Genomic DNA, 17,992 nt, shown 5'->3' on the forward strand with positions numbered 1-17,992 from the left:
CCTATTGAGCCTACAAGCGAAACAGTTGACTGAGGAGTAGCAGTTAGTTGGAGGAGTGGGGAGAACCTGATCAGCGCTTGTCATAAATATAAAGGGAAGGGTAAACACCTTTAAATCCCTCCTGGCCAGAGGACAAACCCTTTCACCTGTAAAGGGTTAAGAAGCTAAGATAACTTTGCTGGCACCTGACCAAAATGACCAATGAGGAGACAAGATACTTTCAAAGCTGGGGTGGGGAGAAACAAAGGTTCTCTCTGTCTGTGTGATGCTTTTGCCGGGACCAGAGCAGGAATGCAGGTCAGAACTCCTGTAAAGGGTTAATAAGCAATCTAGTTAGATATGCGTTACATTCTGTTTTCTTTAAATGGGGGTGTTTCTACAATCATAGGGGCTAAAAATTTCCCTTTTTTTCTTTCTTTTCTTGACGTGCATGTTTCCCTCCAGCCCCCACTTAAACGGTTGCTTCCAGCAGCTGGGTTTAAGAAAAATGCCAAATGTTGTGAGACTTGCCATCCAAATGTGAGAGTGGAAAAGGCTGGATTCTCCTTGTCTTCCCTTCTCTGCTGCCTTCCCTGCCAGCCAGTTTAGGTGTCATTCCCCGTTCCTAAACTAATCCCCACCATCTCTCCCTGTCCCTCTGTAATTATGCCTCTGCATTGAACATTCTTTTAAAGGCAGTATTTAAACTCAAAGCATGTTGGTGTCATTGCGTGCAAAAGCAACATTCTGCAGTCCACTGGTGGACTCAGCCTCTTGCAGGATCAGGTCTTTAACCTACAAATCATAATGCTTTTACTCCCAGTATTCTAGATGCTTCACCTTATTTTGATCCTGCTTTAATGCCCAGTGAGCCTACTCTCTGGCAATATTTAGGTGCCTCCTGGTCATAGTTTAAAGTTGATTTAATATTTTCTGTACAAAAGTGGTTTTCCGCTATTCCAGTAATTCTAACGGTCCCTCTTCATTTTCTGGTCTTGAGCTCTTCCGTTTTGTCAGTAAAAATCCCATCATTGTACCAAAAACTGAGACTTCATTGGGCAGATCCACTTCTCAGCATTATTGATTCTTCTGCAGAAAATGCTTTTTTGCATAACTCAGTGGTTCTCAAACTGTGGCCCTGTCAAGGTTCCTCCCCCACTCTGAACTCTAGGGTACAGATGTGGGGACCTGCATGAAAAACCTCCTAAGCTTATCTTTACCAGCTTAGGTCAAAAACTTCCCCAAGGTACAAAATATTACACCCGTTATCCTTGGACTGGCCGCTACCACCACCAAACTAATACTGGTTACTGGGGAAGAGCTGTTTGGACGCGTCCTTCCCCCCAAAATACTTCCCCAAAACCTTGCACCCCACTTCCTGGACAAGGTTTGGTAAAAAGCCTCACCAATTTGCCTAGGTGACTACAGACCCAGACCCTTGGATCTTAAGAACAATGAACAATCCTCCCAACACTTGCACCCCCCCCCCTTTCCTGGGAAATGTTGGATAAAAAGCCTCACCAATTTGCATAGGTGACCACAGACCCAAACCCTTGGATCTGAGAACAATGAAAAAGCATTCAGTGTTTTACAAGAAGACTTTTAATAAAAAATAGAAGTAAATAGAAATAAAGAAATCCCCCCTGTAAAATCAGGATGGTAGATATCTTACAGGGTAATTAGATTCAAAAACATAGAGAACCCCTCTAGGCAAAACCTTAAGTTACAAAAAAGATACACAGACAGAAATAGTTATTCTATTCAGCACAATTCTTTTCTCAGCCATTTAAAGAAATCATAATCTAACACATACCTAGCTAGATTACTTACTAAAAGTTCTAAGACTCCATTCCTGGTCTATCCCCGGCAAAGACAGAATATAGACAGACACACAGACCCTTTGTTTCTCTCCCTCCTCCCAGCTTTTGAAAGTATCTTGTCTCCTCATTGGTCATTTTGGTCAGGTGCCAGCGAGGTTACCTTTAGCTTCTTAACCCTTTACAGGTGAGAGGAGCTTTCCCCTGGCCAGGAGGGATTTCAAAGGGGTTTACCCTTCCCTTTATATTTATGACACGCCCCCCAAATCTCAGCTAGGGTGAAACACTGGCTGGGATTTCTTCCTGGAGCTCTAGGAAAACAGAGTTAATAAGACACATGCATCTCTAAATATACTACCAAGTACATAAAGACTAACAATATTTTCCACATCTCAAGGACGATTTTAACCAGTTGATTCTGGGAAACTTTCACGGGAGAGTGCATCAGCCACTTTGTTAGAAGCTCCTGAGATGTGTTGGATGTCGAAATCAAAATCTTGGAGAGCTAAACTCCACCGAAGAAGTTTTTTGTTAGTTTCTTTGATGGTGTGAAGCCACTTTAGTGCAGCATGGTCGGTTTGCAGGTGGAAACGCCGTCCCCAAACATATGGCCGTAGCTTTTCCAGAGCGTAGACAATGGCATAACATTCTTTTTCAGTGACTGACCAGTTGCTTTCCCTCTCAGACAGTTTTTTGCTGAGAAACACTACAGGGTGGAATTCTTGATCAGGTCCTTTCTGCATTAAAACTGCTCCCACACCACGCTCGGATGCATCTGTGGTTACTAGGAACGGTTTGTCAAAGTCTGGGGCCCTTAGTACAGGGTCAGACATGAGTGTCGCTTTAAGCTTGTTAAAGGCCTTCTGACACTTTCCGGTCCACTGAACAGCATTTGGCTGTTTCTTTTTGGTTAGGTCTGTCAGTGGGGCAGCGATTTGGCTGTAGTGCGGTACAAATCGTCTGTAATAACCGGCCAAGCCTAAGAAGGATTGAACCTGTTTCTTTGACTTTGGGACAGGCCACTTTTGGATAGCATCCACTTTGGCCTGTAGGGGGCTGATAGTTCCTTGACCCACCTGGTGTCCAAGGTAAGTCACTCTGTTTAGGCCTATTTGACACTTCTTAGCCTTAACAGTTAGTCCTGCCTCCCTTATGCGCTCAAGGACTTTTTGTAGATGTTCCAGGTGGTCTGCCCAGGAATCCGAAAATATGGCCACATCGTCAAGGTAGGCGACTGCATATTCTCCTAATCCCGCTAGGAGACCATCTACAAGTCTTTGGAAAGTGGCGGGTGCATTTCGCAGCCCGAAAGGGAGTACATTAAATTCATACAGCCCGAGATGTGTGATGAAGGCTGACCTTTCCTTGGCAGATTCATCTAGCGGTACCTGCCAGTACCCCTTGGTTAAGTCCAAGGTAGAGATGAACTGGGCCCGTCCCAGTTTCTCTAATAGTTCATCTGTGCGTGTCATTGGATAGTTGTCTGGGCGAGTTACAGCATTTAGCTTACGGTAGTCCACGCAAAAACGTATTTCCCCATCTGGTTTGGGAACTAGAACCACTGGAGATGCCCATGCACTTTCAGAGGGGCGGATTACACCCATCTGTAACATATCCTGGATCTCCCGTTCTATAGCAGTTTTAGCTTGAGGAGACACCCGGTAAGGTTGGACCCTAATTGGGTGAGCATTACCTGTGTCAATGGAGTGGTATGCCCGTTCAGTCAGTCCTGGGGTGGCTGAGAACGTTGGCGCGTAGCTAGTGCACAGCTCCTGGATCTGCTGTCGCTGCATACGCCCAAGGGTCATGGAGAGGTTCACCTCTTCCACACCACCAGCACATTTCCCTTCATAGTAAACACCTTCAGGCCACTCAGCGTCGTCTCCTCCCTGGGCTGTAAACTGACAAACCTTTAATTCTCTGGAATAAAAGGGCTTTAGAGAATTAATATGGTACACCTTAGGCTTTCGGTTGGAGGTGGGGAATGCTATGAGATAATTAACAGCTCCCAGGCGCTCCTGGACCGTGAATGGCCCTTCCCACGATGCTTCCATTTTATGGGCCTGGAGCGCCTTTAAGACCATGACCTGGTCTCCTACTTTGAAGGAACGCTCTCTGGCATGTTTATCATACCAGGCTTTTTGCTCTTTTTGAGCATCCTGTAAGTTTTCTCTAGCAAGGGCTAAAGAGGTTCGGAGGGTGTTTTGTAGGTTGGTTACAAAGTCCAGAATGTTAGTTCCTGGAGAAGGTGTAAATCCCTCCCATTGCTGCTTCACCAACTGCAATGGCCCCTTAACCTCACGGCCATATACAAGTTCAAATGGGGAAAACCCTAAACTGGGATGTGGTACAGCTCTGTAGGCAAAGAGCAACTGCTGCAATACTAGGTCCCAATCATTGGAGTGCTCATTTACGAATTTACGTATCATGGCCCCCAAAGTTCCATTAAACTTCTCCACCATGCCATTTGTTTGATGGTGGTAAGGAGTGGCAACCAAGTGATTTACCCCATGAGCTTCCCAAAGGTTTTTCATAGTTCCTGCCAGGAAATTAGTCCCTGCATCTGTGAGGATGTCGGAGGGCCAACCTACCCTGGCAAAAATGTCTGCTAGTGCCTGACACACACTTTTAGCCCTGGTGTTGCTTAGAGCTACTGCTTCCGGCCATCGGGTGGCAAAATCCATGAAAGTCAGTATGTACTGCTTTCCTCTGGGTGTCTTTTTCGGAAAAGGACCCAGAATATCCACAGCTACTCGCTGAAATGGAACTTCAATGATGGGGAGTGGCTGGAGAGGGGCTTTGACCTGGTCTTGGGGTTTTCCCACTCTTTGGCACACCTCACAAGACTGGACATAGGTAGAAACATCCTTGCCCATTCCCTCCCAGTGGAATGATCCCCCCAAACGGTCTTTGGTCCTGTTCACCCCAGCATGGCCACTAGGGTGATCATGGGCTAAGCTCAAGAGCTTGGCCCGGTATTTAGTTGGAACTACCAACTGTCTCTGAGGATGCCAGTCTTCCTGGTGTCCACCAGAAAGAGTTTCCTTGTATAAAAGTCCTCTTTCTACAACAAACCTGGATCGATTAGAAGAGCTGAGAGGCGGTGGGTTGCTCCGTGCCGCCGTCCAAGCTCTCTGGAGGCTTTCATCTGCTTCCTGTTCAGTCTGGAACTGTTCCCTTGATGCTGGAGACATCAGTTCCTCATGGGATTGTGGACCTAGGCTTGGTCCCTCTGGAAGCGATATAGGGGATGGAGCTGTTTCTGTTGACTGTGAACCGCTCTCCGCTGGTGCACTATGTTGGGATTCAGGCTCCGGCTGAGCCTCTTGTGTAGGGTTATCAGCTGCTGCCAGTTCAGGTTCGGTGGGGCCCTCTGGTGTTGAGGTTGCAAGTACTGGATTCAGTGCTGACACGGGGTCTGGTGTTGGTTGTTCGGCTGGTTCCGGTTCTGGGACTGGTTCTGTCTGGGTCTCTGGGACTGGATCCACTACTGCTGTTGCAGACATTGGCCTGGGGTCCAGGTCCATCACCTCTGACTGGGTCCTGATAGAAGTTTCCGGAACAGAGCTAGGCCTCACGGCTTGTTTAGCCTGGCTGCGGGTGACCATTCCCACCCTCTTGGCCTGCTTCACATGATTGGCCAAGTCTTCCCCCAACAGCATGGGGATGGGATAATCATCATAGACTGCAAAAGTCCACATTCCTGACCAGCCCTTGTACTGGACAGGCAACTAGGCTGTAGGCAAATTGAAAGAGTTGGACTTGAAGGGTTGAATCGTCACTTGGATCTCTGGGTTGATTAAATTGGGGTCCACTAAGGAAGCATGGATAGCTGACACTTGTGCTCCGGTGTCCCTCCACATGGTGACCTTCTTCCCGCCCACACTCACAGTTTCCCTCCGCTCCAAGGGTATCTGGGAGGTATCTGGGCCTGTGGACCTCTGGTGTGATTCCGGTGCAATGAACTGTAATCTATTGGGGTTCTTGGGGCAGTTGGCCTTTACATGCCCCAGCTCGTTACACTTAAAACATCGTCCAGCTGACGGGTCACTGGGGCGAGGAGGGTTGCTGGAGAACGGGGTGGTGGGACGATAAGGGGTCTGGAGGGTTCTTTGGGAGGTAGGTGGGGCTTTGGGCGGCCCCCGGTAATAGGGTGTGGTCTGGGGTGGTCCCTTCTGGTCTCCGCTCCAACTGCGACCAGTTTTCTTCTTCTCTGCCACCTCCACCCATCTGGCTCCAATCTCTCCTGCCTCAATTACAGTTTTGGGTTTCCCATCTAGGATGTATCTTTCTATTTCCTCAGGAACACCCTCTAAGAATTGTTCCATTTGCATTAGGAAGGGCAAATTTACTGGAGATTCAACACTTGCTCCTGATATCCAGGCATCCCAATGTTTTACAATGTGGTAGACATGTCGGGTAAATGACATGTCTGGTTTCCACCTTAGGGCTCTGAACCTCCGACGAGACTGCTCGGGTGTTATCCCCATTCTGACTCTCGCCTTGGATTTAAACAGTTCATACTTGTTCATGTGTTCTTTAGGCATTTCAGCTGCCACCTCAGCTAAGGGTCCACTGAGCTGCGGCCTCAGCTCTACCATGTATTGGTCAGTAGAGATGTTGTACCCAAGGCAGGCCCTTTCGAAGTTTTCTAAGAAGGCCTCAGTATCATCACCTGCCTTGTAGGTGGGCAACTTTCTGGGATGGGAAGTGGTACCTGGAGAAGGATTGCTAGGGTTTGTTGGTATATTCTGCTGGGCCTTTATCCCCTCCATCTCCTCCACATGCTTCCTCTCTTTTTCCTTCTCCTCCTCCACATGCTTCCTTGCCTCCATTTCCCTCTTGTGGGCAGCCTCTTGGTGTTGTTCTGCCTCCCTTTCTTGTTCCTTCTTCAGCTGCATGAGTTCTATCTGTCTTTCATGTTCCCTTTGTTTTTCCTTAGCCTGAAATTTGGCTAATTCCAGCTGTAGTCGAGCTGAGGATTTGGCCATTCTAACCTCTCTGTTTTTAACTAACTTTACACCCGAGGTTTAGAAATAAACAAACAAAACTTGGCTGTAAAATTTTGCTGTGCTGGAATAGAATACCTATTCTCTGATAGTGATTGTCAGCCTACAGAAAAAGACAATTCCCTTGTCTCTGCTCTGGGCCCAAATTAAAGCAAAAAACCTCCAACTACTTGGAAACCTGCTTACCCAGCCCAAAGAAAAAAAAATTTCTTTTCAAACCTGTGCTCCTTGTAAAACAAACAAACAAAAAAAATCAAAATCCTAAAAAAAACCCTGCCACTTTTGTCTCCAGGCAAATGGGTAGAGCACACACCCCCTATTTACTTTTAGGAAGAAAAGAAAAAAAAAAACCTCTGGGTTGGAAGACTGTGAATTTCCCTGCAGGAAAGTTAAGTACCCTGCCTCCAGGCAAAGAAAACCTGCAATTCACAAGATAATCCCCTTTTGTCTCTGCTTGGCCACAAAGCAGAGAGAAACCAAGCTGCTTTCAGTTTCAAAGCTGCTTTCTGGACTTTCTTTCCAAAGAAAAAAAAAATTCCTTTTTAAAATCTGTATTTCTAGTTCAAAAAATCTCAACTGGATCTCAAATTATTTCAGGTTAATCCCACCACTGTGCCACCATGTCAAGGTTCCTCCCCCACTCTGAACTCTAGGGTACAGATGTGGGGACCTGCATGAAAAACCTCCTAAGCTTATCTTTACCAGCTTAGGTCAAAAACTTCCCCAAGGTACAAAATATTACACCCGTTATCCTTGGACTGGCCGCTACCACCACCAAACTAATACTGGTTACTGGGGAAGAGCTGTTTGGACGCGTCCTTCCCCCCAAAATACTTCCCCAAAACCTTGCACCCCACTTCCTGGACAAGGTTTGGTAAAAAGCCTCACCAATTTGCCTAGGTGACTACAGACCCAGACCCTTAGATCTTAAGAACAATGAACAATCCTCCCAACACTTGCACCCCCCCCTTTCCTGGGAAATGTTGGATAAAAAGCCTCACCAATTTGCATAGGTGACCACAGACCCAAACCCTTGGATCTGAGAACAATGAAAAAGCATTCAGTGTTTTACAAGAAGACTTTTAATAAAAAATAGAAGTAAATAGAAATAAAGAAATCCCCCCTGTAAAATCAGGATGGTAGATATCTTACAGGGTAATTAGATTCAAAAACATAGAGAACCCCTCTAGGCAAAACCTTAAGTTACAAAAAAGATACACAGACAGAAATAGTTATTCTATTCAGCACAATTCTTTTCTCAGCCATTTAAAGAAATCATAATCTAACACATACCTAGCTAGATTACTTACTAAAAGTTCTAAGACTCCATTCCTGGTCTATCCCCGGCCAAGACGACTACAGACAGCCACAGACCCTTTGTTTCTCTCCCTTCTCCCAGCTTTTGAAAGTATCTTGTCTCCTCATTGGTCATTTTGGTCAGGTGCCAGCGAGGTTACCTTTAGCTTCTTAACCCTTTACAGGTGAGAGGAGCTTTCCCCTGGCCAGGAGGGATTTCAAAGGGGTTTACCCTTCCCTTTATATTTATGACAGGCCCCCTTTCAGTCTTCAGCAGACTTGCTGACAATCTTCAGAGAGCCAGCTGGTGGCATGGGGCTGGTTCCTTCTCCTCGCTCTTCCAGCTGCTAAATGCCAATAGATGACAGATAAAACGACACTGAATACTTTTCTATGAAAGTTGCCAAAGGGATTTTATGAGATCACAAATTGGTGGGAGGAGAGCAAAAGGAAGAGGAGGTGTCCATGGAACAAATCCTCTATTAAGATCTAGTCCATACTGGGTGCGGGGGGGGGGGGGGGGAAATGGAGAGTTGCTGGATTCATTTATAATTAACTTCTGCCAAATCAGGCTTTGTTTTTCAGTTCTCCCACTGAAGACAGGGACAGCATTATGGGAGCGCATAATGTCTTGGGGTATCATTGCTGCCCTGCTTTGAGATTCCTTCATTTCTGATGTTGCTGAGGATGAGGGTAAGTTGTCTTCAAAGGAACTCAGACTCACTCAACGTGCTGAAAGAATATTTTCCACCTCATAATAGTCTTTGATTGTCCTCCAGGGTTTTCATACCTCTCATCTACAGCTCATCCTTCATCATAATGCTGCAGAAAAAGTAGTGGGGCTTCAAGGGCCTCAACCAAAGCCCATTGGACTCTTCCTACTGCTTTGACTGGACTTTGGATCAGGCCCTACTGTGGTGCAATTTGTGGGTTTGGGACAGACTCTTTAGGGGCAGAGATTTTCATGTGGTTCTCGCCCATTCATTCTCGCCTCTCAAATATAAAAAAGCTTTATTTTAACAGTTAAAAGAACAAAATAAACCTGGTTTTAATGGACTCTGAAATAAAATGAAGTAGAAAAATAGGAAGAAAACTAGCATGTAAAGTTAAGGCTAAATCCAGCAGATCATAAAGGAGTTTGAGCTGAGTGATGACTGAGTAATTACTGAGGCACTTAATATATTCTCACTCCTGCTTTGGCTAGATTAAGCCAGAAAGCACCATATAAGGGCTGGATTCTGCAATCCCCATTTATGTGGGGAGGAGAACCACCTTACTCCTTGAATCATCCCATTGATTTTAGTAAGATTGTTTGCAGATTCAGTTGCTGTTTGCTGTGAATAAGGGTAGCGCAACCTCACTCCAAGCTGTGGTTGCTGTCCATCCCTCCATCAGTTTACTCCTTTCAGCTCAGGCAGCATTAAATTTGAGCATCAGTAGTCTGAAATCACTGATTGCTGCATTGTGAAGGAAGAGGACTCTCCTCCTTCCTTCTAATTCTCTGATGTTGCTTGCAGCTAGCATTGAGACACAGCAGAAAGAAGAAAAGCAATGCAGCAGGCTAGTGTTCGGCCACAGAAGAAAGAAAAAAAACAATTGAACACACAATTCCCCACCCCCCCCTTTCCTGCTCCTTCTTCCTCAGGGCTGGAAATCTTTCTGGCAGTATATTTCACAAGATGACATTTGTAATCGATTAATTCTGCACTGGAAGCACACCCATCATTCCTGGCAACATATGGCAATTAATCTGTCCTTAAGCGGTTAATTAGGCACCAATTGTACGCACGCATCAGATTTTACTCACCGAATCAGATGCAATTTCTGTAGGAAGCCGTTTGTGTTGGTTCTTATCTCCCTTTCCTTTGTTTGGAAAAGTAAATGATCTCTTACAAAGTCTACATATTTATTTATTTAGTTAGTTCCCTTTAAAGAATAATTATTCTTAAAATAGCAAGGTGAAGAGCTTGTCTGTTGATGACATGAGAACAAAGCCGGCGAGGAAGGATGCTTTTGTGGCTAAGGCATTAGACTGGGATTTAGAAGATTTAGGTTCAGTTCTTGACTCTGCTACATACTGAGTATGTAACCTTGGGCAAGTCACTTAATCTCTCTGTGCTGTAGTTCCTCTTCTGTTAATTGATGTTAATGATACTTCCCTATCTCATGGGGTTTTGTAAGGATAAATCCATTAATGTTTGTACGGTGCTCATTTGCCAACCATGGTTATGGGGGACACATAAGTACTTAGGTAGATGTATATATGTGTGACAAAGTAATGTATATAGTGTAACTCAGATGGTTTTCTATAGTCAGTACCATGGAGCAAAGATCTAAAGGATGACATTGTTGCTAAAAGGTCTAAAGTCCACTATGAGAGAGACAAAGTGGGTGAGGTAATATCTTTTATTGGACCAACTTCTGTTGGTGTAAGGTACATAGAACTTTTCTTTGGGTCTTCATAAATCTCATTATGAAATGCATGAAGTAAAAATAACCTTGTCTGCTTGTGGGGATAGAGGTAAACCCCACTAACCAAACCCCTGAATCCAAACACTGGGGATTTTCAAATGTGAAACCCACATCCAGATCCAAATTTTACAATGACCCTTATTTTTATAATGGGCCAAAATCCTGAATTCCAACATGCCTTCACTTTGGGTTATTCAAAACCTAGATCTAGACTCTGGCTTTTGTCCATGTGTCTTTAAGTGAAAATCACTTCCGTGATCTTAATGAATAATCTCATAAATATTTATCTATAGCATTCAATTTAACTTGAATGGCCATCTCTGCTCTGGGCATTAAAGTATAGTAGGGATCTTACAGAGTGAGGAATGAAGTGTGCTTTGACAGAGCTGAGCAGGGACATTTGGTGAACAACAGCTTACATCATAAATACAGCTGCCAGTGCTATTGATTTCTAACTTTCATCAGCACCAGTTCACTCAACTTATGATTTAAAAGATTTCAGTGACTAGGAATTGGAAAAAAATGCACTATACTAGCCACATGTATTCTACTCTCCCTTGCAGCCCTCACTTACCCGCTCATAGATCACAGAGCTGATCCTGGATCCAATGCACTGTGTGAGTCCATTTCAGAGAGAGAGAAACACATACAGTTATTGTCACAGATGAAAAGTGCCTCAAACATTTTTTTAAGAACTACAGATCCTGCTGAGACAGGGAGGTGGACTGGATGACACAGAAATTGCCACGCCAGCAGTTCATCTATGATCATTTGTCTTAGAGTTGTGCCTAAAGGCCCCAACTGAGATCAAGGTTCTCTTATGTCAAGCACTTTACTAACATTACACCAGCATGGGCCCTGCCATGGAGAGCTTGAAATCTAAATAGATAAGGCGGACAGAGTGTGGGAGATAGGAAGTATTATCCTCATTTTGTGCACGGGGAGCTGAAACACAGTGAGGTTTAAGTGGTGTGAACAATGTCTACCAGATAGCTTGTGCTACAGCTGGAAACTGGACCCGTATCTCTGGTCTCAGTCCAATGCCTTAACCATAAGACTACCCGTTCTCCTTCACTGGCGTTTAGTAACCTATCTCGCATAGTGGTCAGTACCTAATGCTTCAGAATGCCCCATAATGGACAATCAGTAAATAGGTTTCAGAGCGGCAGCCGTGTTAGTCTGTATCCACAAAAAGAACAGAAGTACTTGTGGCACCTTAGAGACTAACAAATTTATTAGAGCATAAGTTTTTGTGGGCTACAGCCCACTTCACTGGATGCATAGAATGGAACATATAGTAAGAAGATAGATATATACATACAGATAAGTTGGAAGTTGCCATACAAACTGTGAGAGGCTAATTAGTTAAGATGAGCTATTATCAGCAGGAGAAAAACACTTTTGTAGTGATAATCAAGATGGCCCATTTAGACAGTTAACAAGAAGGTGTGAAGATACTTAACTTTGGGAAATAGATTCAATATGTGTAATGACCCAGCTACGCCCAGTTTCTATTCAAACCCAAGTTAATGGTATCTAGTTTGCATATTAATTCAAGCTCAGCAGTTTCTCTTTAGAGTCTGTTTTTGAAGCTTTTCTGTTGCAAAATTGCCACCTTTAAATCTGTTACTGAGTGGCCAGAGAGGTTGACGTGTTCTCCTACCGGTTTTTGAATGTTATGATTCCTGATGTCAGATTTGATTATCACTGCAAAAGTTTTTTTCTCCTCCTGATAATAGCTCATCTTAACTCTCACAGTTTGTATGGCAACTTCCAACTTAACTGTATGTATATATCTATCTTCTTACTATATGTTCCATTCTATGCATCCGATGAAGTGGGCTGTAGCCCATAAAAGCTCATGCTCTAATAAATTTGTTAGTCTCTAAGGTGCCACAAGTACTTCTGTTCTTTTTGTGGATACAGACTAACACGGCTGCCGCTCTGAAACCTATTTACTGATTGTCCATTATGGGGCATTCTGAAGCATTAGGTACTGGCCACTATGAGAGATAGGTTACTAAACGCCAGTGAAGGAGAACGGGTAGTCTTATGGTTAAGGCATTGGACTGAGACCAGAGATACGGCTTATGCTCTAATAAATTTGTTAGTCTCTAAGGTACCTTCTTTAATCAGTTAATACCCTACTGCAGAAGCTTCCTCCTAACAGAATTCTGGAGATCAGAGACAGACAAGACCTGTGAAGAGATTTCACTGTGTTTAGTCTCCCCCCAGTGGAAATGGAGAATCCCGTTGATCCGATTGCCGCAGTGTGCTTGCTGTCTGGGTTGGTTCGAAGAGTCAAGACACAAAAGTGCATGTTGTTCTATCGCCTCCAACTTTGGTAAACTACTTGTAAGCCTGTGATAAATGACTAAGTACGCTGCAATTTTTCATACCTGTCTTGTCTCTGTTTTGTTGTGCTCTGGTAGGATTACTGCATATTCCATCTCTCAGCATCTTGTAAATGATATATCAAGCTTATTGCACACAGTGTTACCTCATGTATTTTAAGAGCTAAATCCAGTGTCAGATAGTCATATGCAACTCTCAGTGGAGTCAATGGGAGTTGCATGCATGTATTTGAGGGCTGAATTCATCCCATTAACTGTACAGCTAGAGACAAAAAGCTGAGCTTTCTCTTATAGCTGCTGGCACCAGCTGTGCTGCCTTACACATTGTTTCAGGCATTTTTCAGCTCTTACCTTTTGACTGTGTCCTATTAGATTTAATACCTTTCCTTCGAGGTCAGTAATGTATTAACTGGGATAGGGTTGATTTGCTTAATATGTCTTCTGAATGCCAATGGAAGGAACAATTCCTCTCTCTCCCCTACCCCTCTGAATCCCATTAACCCACCTAAACTTGGTCTCCCTCCCACCAGGATCCTCTCATTGTGGTGTAAAACTGTTTGCTTTCAGTGTACTGCACCTTTTACACTTCTGAGAATTCTACCAGTGTAAAAAATATTCCTCAGCCTACACTGAGGAAAAGGCCTGTGACAGGGATGCTCCCTGGGCAAGGATGTCCCAGCTGAGAGGCTATGGGGTGTTCCTTCTGGGAAGAGCAGAATGGCACATGGGTTAGAAGGGCTGGGGTGGCTGGCCTAGGCCAGAGGAACAAAAGAGGATTGGCAGAGGGTCCAGGCCTGGCTGAAGGTGCTCATCTGTGGTATGTGGGGCATCAAGGGGAGATGTCTTGAGTTTGCCCTGGGTTTGGGACATGGACTATGTTTGGGACTTTTGTTGGGGACTATTTTAAACCAAGGTGATGGACAAAAGGATAAGGTTGCATAGAGTTACTAGGGACTCTGACGGGGGGGGGGAAACCGATGCAGGTGTGTCTGTCATGCCACGGTCTGCTGCAGGAGGGTGGTCTGGGTGGTCTGGGTGGTCTGGGTGGGCCCACCCCACCCTATGACATCCGGTGTGCCCACCCCACCCTATGACATCCCCAAAGTGGATAATTGTAAATGCTTGTGGTTTGTAAGATGATCTCACGAACGGGGGAAACCTCATTCACGATTTCTGAACATTTGGCATTTACAATATGGCACGTCCTCTGCCCAGACTGAGTGTTGCACAGGAATGGTCTGTGATCGCACCTTACGCCCCCGGAAGCCATCATGCTGTCTGCTGAGCAGGCAGCCAAATGACCTCTGTCTTGCTGTTCCCCCTGCTGGGTCTGAGGTGGGGAAAAGCTGCTGCGAGGGGGCAGGCAACCAGTGGCAAAAGATGAGAGGAGCCCAGGCTCCCACATCCAGCAACCAGCTAGCTCCCTCTCCCCAGCTACTCCTTTTCACCCAGCCCTTGGTCACCCTTCTAGCTCCTCCACCTACTCCTGGTACCCCCACCTTCCTCCAGTCACCCTTCACAAACTCAGGTGCAATACTGCCAACCCCAAAGGTTTCAAAATCATGTCAAACCCCCCCAGCAATCATGCGATTGGCCCCCAGAATGGTCTGGTTTTTTTTGGTCTCGTTTGCCTTTAGCACCCCCCACCCCCAGTGTGTGTGACACTTACCCAGATTTATTGAGTGAGGTGATTTTGGGCCTGGCAGCAGGAGCACTTATCCCCACTTCTGTCCTCCCGCCCAGCCTTCAAATCAGTCCTGCCCCGCATCAGTTCTGCTCTCACAACAGTTCTGTCCATCCCCCACCCTGGATCTGTTCTACTCCCCACTAAATTCCGCTCCCCCCCGCAGGCCTGGGAACAGAGGCCTTCTCCCTCGTCCCCTTCCCAGGCCTTGTGTTGCAGGGATGGAGAGGGTTGGGGCAGGTGGGAGCAGAGGGGTCCTGAGCTTGCTGGGTTCTCATGCTCTGTCTCCCTCCCCTTTGGTAAGGATGGAGTCGGGTTGCTGAGGGGCAGGGGAGAGAGAGCTCTGCCTGCTTTCTGCTGCAGCCCTGATTGGCTGCTCTATCCCAGGAGGTGAGGCAGTGGGCCAGCAGATAATCTAGGGGTGGGTTTCCCTTGGCGGGGCTGAAATTCGCTAGAGGGCAGGAGCTTCTCGCAACGTGGCCAGCCCCAGTCAAAATCCCGTCGTTCCTGGAGAAATCATGGGAGTTGGCAACAGTGCAGTTGTCTCAAGCTACCCACCTGGATGCCCCCGTGGGTCTTGCTACTCTCCAGCTTCACCCTGCCTTTGAGCTTGCTCCCATCGTCCACTTCCCTCCCATCTACACACCCCACAAACCCAGCTCTCTTAGTTACTGCCCAGCCACCTCCACCAACCACCATCTTCTGCCCTGACACACCAACAAATCCAGCTGCCGTGGCCTCACCCACCTGGGAGTCACCTATTCCCCAGATACCCTCCAGCAACACTCAGCTGCCAGGTTTCATTCAGCTCCGCTGCTTGGGGCATGATCTATTTATTGTTTCTCCGCTGAAGTTCAGGATCACATACAACGATTTGCAAACAGACATGTTACTAAATCAGCTAACTTGGGGATTTGCAAATAAATGTCACAGATGGAGCTGCACAAAACTTTGCAGTCTTAATGTTCTACACGTTAATCTAAAATAAGTATTTTACCGATCTAAGGCTCCCGTTAAAGGCCCTTGTAAAGGGCCACCCCCCCCACCCTGTAGCACCCCAGTGTGGCCCTGCCTCCATTTCCCCTTCTAGAGTCACTTTAAATGAACTCCACACAGGCTTTTTTTGGTTCAGGAATACCCCTTCACCTCGGGTGTAATTTATTGGCAACAATGCTCAAGCCTGGAGCTTCTCTTCTCCCCGAGTCCACTATCCCTGCTCCTCAGCATTTTCCAGCCCTCTCCAGCTGGAGTTGCTTCTGCTCTGATGCAGTCTGTGCTCCCTGGTCCCCAGCCTCCCGATACTGAGGCCCAAGCCCTTCCCTCTGGTCAAGGGACTTGCAGGAGACATGTATAACTCCTGCTCACAGCAGGTCTTGCAAAGTCTCTGCCACCGCTTCCTTTGGTTTTTTTCCCCTGAACACCCCAACCTTTCTCTGTAGCTTCCTGCTGATCTCACGAGGAACTCACCTGATCCCTACTTAGGTGTGCCTATACAATAATTAGGCTTGGCTGGCCCCAGGTCTCTAGTGCTTAATGGTACAAGCCACCCTATTACAGCCCTCGTTTGCCATAGCATCTGAGCACCTCCCCATCTTTAATGTGTTGATCCTCACACCCTCCCTGGTGAGGGCAGGGCTATTATCACCATTGAACAGAAGGGGAACTGAGGCAAAGAGAGACTAAGTGACTTGCCTAAGGTCACAAAGGAAGGCTGTGGCAACGAAAGGAATTGAACCTAGGTCTCCCAGGGGCCCATATTAGTAAGAACTTCCCCATCCCTTCCTCGCTGCTCAGAGCATGAGTATATGGTTACTTGTCATGTATGGCAAAACTTAACATTAAGTGATGGACCAATTTGAAAAGGTTTGCGGATTATATGTGGACAAACACCCAAAAACATCTGATCCTTTGTGTTGGCAAAATTTAGTGGGAAATCTCACAAGAATGAGAATTTTTTAAATTGAAATTTCCAGTGCTAATTGCTCCTGGTCCAGCCACAGAGATTGTCACTTCCTTATGGTGATTCAGCAATGCCGCTTCTGGGCCTGGTTAATAAAACTAAAAATAAGGAGAAGAACAATTTCCACCCCTGCAAAGAAGTTGGAACTTTACTAAAGGTTCGGTCTATGTTTCTGTAGGTTTCTCGACTAGAAAACCACACCCTGGTTCTTCAGCTACCCTACAATCATTCCTTGATCACTTTCATAAAGATGTTTTTCTTCTATTGTCTCTTCGGTTGACTTAGACTCCAGTTCAGATTTTCATACTGTCTAAATTTTATTCATTTATTTATTTTTCCTAAATAATTCTGAGTTTCTCCTTTTACCTCAGTCCTTAGCTATGGCCACTGATAATCCCACTTTATAGTTAAGTATGTATTTAACTACTGTGGAAGGAGAGATGGGGACAAGTTGCCTCCATACATATGCAGATGATCATGAGCTAATAAAGTTACCTGATTCGAGATCCAGCAGGATGAGATGGGGAGGAATCTCAACCCCCGTTCCATTAAAGCTAGTATGTAGATGTCACCATTCCCTTCTAGTGCATAGAATATTAGACTCCCTCAAGTATGTGTGATTCCAATGTGCTCTGTAGCCTGGCCCACAGCAGATGTAATCTTTAATAACAATAGAGCTAATAGAGATTCTCTTTAAGCTCAATGACTTGGAGCTGCCATTCTGGAAAAAGTCCTAAATTCTGTCGCCATTTACAACCTAATGACTGTGAAGTTCCATGTACCCACGGAATTGTTACAACTTCCTGCCCATCCCTCACGAGCAAAGACAGACTTTCTTTATATACTCCAATTTGCCTTCACCCCACACAGACTTGTTAATTATTTACAATCAGAAATGCTCGATCATGGAGAACTGAGATTATATTAGGAAATGCTGTTTATGTAAAAAAAAATTGATCTTACATAATTTAAAGCCCTTCTGCACTACTAGTCATCTCACACCTCTTATTTCAGGTCTTTGTTGCAAATATGGGCCTTAGCAGGTTGAGAGCCATGTATCTGTCAGAACATTAAAGCTACCTCATTCCTCATTTTTGGCTTCCTTGACCTTGCTTGCTGCACGTCTTATTTTGTTAGAACAGCTCTTCAAAACTTCTGACAAAGTGATGTATGCCCCCTCCTCGCTGCCCTTCTTCACTTAATCTACTAGTACTTCAAATGTCTCTTTCAAGTTGTAGCAACCCCTTCACTCTTCTCTGGGTTTTTTTCTGTTTGTTCCCCCCTCCCAACCTCTCTTTGGCTGACACTCAAACTCTCTGCCTTGCTTAAGCTTCTGGTCTGTCAGTTTCGTCCCAGTGTCACTTTAGTTTCTCAGGTAAAGCATTATTATGTTAATCCTGTCTGACTCTTTCTTCAACTTG

The sequence above is a fragment of the Lepidochelys kempii genome, chromosome 13 (genome assembly GCF_965140285.1).
Source record: "Lepidochelys kempii isolate rLepKem1 chromosome 13, rLepKem1.hap1, whole genome shotgun sequence".
NCBI lineage: Eukaryota > Metazoa > Chordata > Testudines > Cheloniidae > Lepidochelys > Lepidochelys kempii.